Raw genomic sequence first — 5,142 nt, 5'->3', positions numbered from 1 at the left:
CCCACTGCGTGGTCCACGGACCCTGGTTGTACAAACGGTCGTACACCTGGCCGTACCTCTGATGCCTGGTACCCTCCGAATCGGAGTACGCACTACGGGAAGTACACGAAGGAATCTGCGGGGACCACGGAGGCAGCAGGATTCTAGCTTAGAAAATCGTGAGGCACGGCTACTTTTGGCCTACGATCCTCAGGGACGCCAAGGAGTTCGTCAAGAAATGCAGCCCGTGCCAGAGGTACGCAACCACCCCCCGTCAACCGGCCACCCCATACACTGCGATGGAAGGACCCCTGCCCTTCGCCATGTGGGGTATGGACCTGCTCGGGCCATTCTCAAAAGCCCCCGGGGGGCACATGATGCTGTACGTCGCCATCGACTACTTCACCAAATGGGTCGAAGTTAAAGCCATAGCAAAGCCCAATTCAAAAGCAACGGAGAAGTTTTTCTATCACGACGTGGTCTGCCGCTTCGGCATTCCAAGAACGCTCGTAACAGACAACGGACCCCAATTCGCAAGCGCTGAGTTCGGCAAATTCTGCGATAACCTAAGCATCGAACACCGTTTCGCCTCCGTAGCACACCCGTAGGCCAACGGGCAGGTGGAGGTAACTAACCGGACCTTGCTCCAGAGCCTCAAAAAACGACTAAGAGAAGCTGGAAAAAACTGGGTAGAAGCACTCCCTAGCGTCCTCTGGGCCTACCGAACAACGCCATGGACCGCAAAGGGGAAACCCCTTTTAGCTTAACCTTCGGGGTCGAAGCGGTCATTCCGCTAGAAATCGGCCTCTCCAGCTTCCGCACGGAGAACTATGACGAACAAGGAAATTCCGAGCTCCTCCGGAACACTCTCGATCTCGTGCTCGAGAAAAGAGAGCGAGCCCTCCTCCGAACCGCCTCCTACCAGCAAAAGGTGGCACGATACTACAACGCCCAAGTAAAAAAGCGCTCAGTAAAACCCGGAGACCTGGTACTACGACGGGCGGAGGTATCCGATCCCCGCAACACCGAGAAACTCGCGCCAAAATGGGAAGGACCCTACAGGGTCGTTCGAGCACTCCGCCCCGGGGCCTATCAGCTAGAACTCCTCGACGAGACCCCAGTCCCTCGAAGTTGGAGCATGGATAACCTCCGACAATTTTACCAGTAAAAAGGTAGGGTAAAGTCTGTGTCTTTCTTTTTAAGATATGACGTATGTTTTGTTTATTCTCCTTCTATCATTTCCAGAAACAAAGACATGTATTCCCCATGGCAAATCAATGAAATGGCATTTCTATCTGGGCCATATATGTATCTCTACTTTCCGGCCCACGATAAATAAAGGGCCGGAAAAAGACAGGGAGTAGGACAGAGGTAGCATTTGGGCTGATCCCCCCGAACATACCCTAACACGTTCCCCATGAAAAAAAGACCTCCCCTTAAAGGGCAGGCGGGACCCATTAACCCCGAACTGATCACTCAAGGGGAAGATAGTCCTTCCACAAACAAGACGCCCCACGAGGTGCACTAGAAGTACTCTCGCCAACCAAGATTACAACTTAATGGCCCAAAGAGAAGTACCGAAAGCTCAAAGAGCCCACGGCGCATGATATAAAATAGAAGAAAAAAAATACATAGTTCAAATGTTATTACAAACCCAGCGCGGAACCACAAAAAAAGGGGGGAAAAGATAAAATCCAAAGGGCATCCGGGCATCACCGAGCCCCCTCAGAGGTCTCCGTGACTGCAGGAACTTCCAAGGCAACCACCTGATCCCCGACCGGCTCCGGTGTTTCCACTGGTGCCGACAAAAGATCCCCTGGAACGATTTCCTCGGCCTCATGCATCAACTTTTCGAGAGGGAAGGATCGACCTTGCGAACACGCCGCCGGCATTCAGCAAAAGCGTCTATCTCAATATCCACGCTGAACGCGGCCGCGGCCTTGAGAAACTCCTCGGAGTCGCGCCATTCCTCCCACACCTTCGCCAGTTCCCTGGCATGCGCTCTTCGAGCCACCGCCAATTTGTCCTCCGCACGGCTTCTCCCTTCTATGGTTGTCCAGAGGTCTGTCCGAAGTCGAGCAACAATATCATCAAACGCCACTTTTTCCTCCCGAGCCTTGTCCAAGTCCTCACTCAGCTTCCGGACTCGCTCCTCAAAAGCACTTATCTCAGACTCGTCCTCGAGCAGGTACTGCACCATCTTCCTGGCATAACTTTGAGACTGCAAAAAGCAAACCATCAGAAAATTTCCAACTTGCGACCTCAAAAACAACAAAAAGGGAGATGTCGACTGAAAATACTGAGCCCCCAGGGCCCTACGATCGAAGCCCTCTAACTTAGCCTCGTCGCCAGGAAGGGCGGTTGTCACCCTAGCTCCACCCCAACCCGGGGATTCGCAAGAACGCTATCCTCGACGCCAATCTTCCAGTCAGGATTAAACAGCTCTCCCCGCGTGTGGAGGAACTCGAGGGGGTCTGTGCTTCCATCGTACAGACCGAAACGGGAGAGGTCTATTCCCGCTTCTGCTGGGGTTTTTAAGACCTCCGAGGTGAACGGGGATGTTGTTTCCCTCTCCCATTCGTCGAGGATGCCGTGGGCGTAGGGCTTTTTCATTTCCAGTTTTACCTCTCGGATTTGCCTTTGCAGGTCGGCTATCGGATCCATACTGGGGGGTTGCGCTGAGGTTGCTACCTCTTCCGCCCGAGCTGGGGGCGGTCCCTGGAAACGAGCAGCCCGGGCAGGGGGAGCGCGGCTTAGCGTAGCTTGCTTCCCGTCGTTTAGCTGGTGTCCCCTAGCTGTGGGGGGCAAAGGGCTATTTGCCGATGGGGACGACGTCCGGCGGGCCGGTGCTCATCTTCGCCAGGGATGACGCTCCCCCGGCTGTCCCTCGTCACCTTCGTCATAGGCTTCCGTCTGGTCCTGCGTTGTCAGGGGCCTCCCCGGGGCGGAAGGTTCTGGTGGAGGCAAGCGTTGGAGTAGTTCTCGGCGAAGTTCGTTGAACATTTCCATGGTGGGGACCATCTGCGGTGTGCTGGAGGAGGGCTGGTGTCGGCCTGAGAGCGGTGAGTTGGGCTCCCGGGAGCTTGAGGTGTGGGTTTGCGCGTTTTGAGCCTGGCTCCTGGTCATTACCCTTATTTCTTGCTGTTGGGTGTGGTTTCTCATCGCCATAAGGCGTTCAGTACTCGACGAGTCTCACGGATGGCGCCAATATGATGGCGTCTGAATCCGGGTCTGCGATCGCGCGGTCGGTAGAGGGTCTCCGCGGGGTTTGCAATCACAAACAAAGGGGGGGGTCAGGGGGTCCAGGGTGGGTCCCGGACGACCACTTCGACACCCAAGTCAGATCCTTCGACCAATCAATATAAAGGACAGCGAGAAGATGAGGGGGTTTGATCAGGGTTACCAGGACCAAAACGCGGGTTCTTTCCTGGGTGAGGGGATGAGTGGGTCGGAGGGGACTAGTAGGGAGAGTAGGATTAAGTTCCTAGTCTACTCTGTTGTTGCCTGGCCTCTTTTTTCGGTTGTTATGCGAGAGCTAAGAAAAATGATGTTTTTCCAAAAGACGTGATGGATCTCTTCTTCCCTTCCCTCTCTTTTAAAGGGAGGCGCGCGGACCTTTTCATCATTATGGAGAGAAAACCTTCCTTTGTAGGATTGGGCTGTTCGCCTGCTCCACCGGCGCGCGTGCCTTTGCCCAATATTTTCTTCCATAACTTGTGATGATGAGGCCTGGACGGCGAGAGAGCGACACGTGTCATGATCGTATGGTCTTGCCGTTTCCCAACGCCTTTCTTCATGATGGTTAGGCTTTATTTGTGCATGGATGACACGTGGCGATATCTGAGGGCGACGCCGTATTTGTGTCCCATCATATAACACCCCCTTACTCCTTTGGTCCATTGAATGGGCTAAGGGAGTAACGTTTTGTTCGAGCGACGTCCTGATGAGGGCATATCAGAAGCCGAACTCAATGGAACTAGAAAAGGGGAGAAAACATCCCAAACGTCAAACCGAAACCCACAAAAGATATGAACTCCTGACGGTGGCCGAAGCCCTCGAAAGAGAAGTAGCGTGGACCGAAGCATAGAAACATTGACTCCTAGTTCCAACTCGACCAGTATCATGGCCTAGCTCAAAACGAGTGGTAGTGTGGACCGAAGCACAAAAACATTGAGTCCTAGTTCACCCCAAGACTTGGCCCAGCTCAATGAGGCTCCTTGGGTGTGAAGGCACCAAAAATCGCAGGCCTCTAGCTGTAATTTGATATGGCCGAGCACAATACAATGCAAGGTACCGAAAATTTGTTAAGTTACAGCTCATATCTTTTCCCAGCTGAACTCAATGCAGGACGCCACGGCTTGTCGAAAAGGTTTGCAAAGTTTCCAACGCACAACCCGTTTTTTAGGCAAGCCGAACTCAAGAATGACCCACCGGTCCAAGACACTTCAAAAATTATAAGGCGTAGCATGTTGTTTGTGCTAGCCGAACTCGAGAATGGGGCTCACACTCAACTCAACTCAACTAAGACTTTGTCCCAAACTAGTTGGGGTCGAGAATGGGGCTCAGAGCGCGTCAAAAATTAAAGATCCCCAAAGTTCCCAAAGCTCTAGTTCAGCAGATACAAGGGCCGAACTTGATACGACGTTTTGGGATGGGGAAGTACCAAAAGATTTACATAGCCCAACTCGGCCGAAAGGCTGGCCAAGCTTAAGCTCATTACGGAGTGATGGACGTTTTTTTTTTTTTTTTGAAAATTGACTTTTAGTAAAGGAGCAAAAGTGGGCAGGGAACAAGATGTCCCCTAGTCCCCCTGATTACAATAGCCGATAGCTAACATTCAACAAGACAAAATTACAATTGAGGATCCCACAATTCCGGATCCGTATATAGCGACATCCCTCGTAGGTTAACCCCATCTTTGGTTAAACGATCAGCCATCACATTTGCAGTCCTCCTTTTGTGTTCCATAGTTGGTCTGATTTGAGTCACTAAATCTTTAATTTCCGAAATCAAGTCTCGGATCCGCCATGGCCCCTTCGAGGAGGTTGTAGCCCACATAGTTGCGTTAGTTGAACCGCCTTCGACAATTAGAGGTCCAAGAGTGTTCCGTGAGAACCATTTTAACTCGAAAAGAAGAGCCATTACTTCCGCTTCATTAGCATC

This window comes from Tasmannia lanceolata, unplaced genomic scaffold (genome assembly GCF_043159265.1).
Source record: "Tasmannia lanceolata isolate RefF3 unplaced genomic scaffold, GAP_Taslan_0.1 ptg000011l, whole genome shotgun sequence".
Lineage (NCBI taxonomy): Eukaryota > Viridiplantae > Streptophyta > Magnoliopsida > Canellales > Winteraceae > Tasmannia > Tasmannia lanceolata.
The sequence above is the reverse complement of the archived record's forward strand: the minus strand, read 5'-3'. Positions refer to the sequence as shown.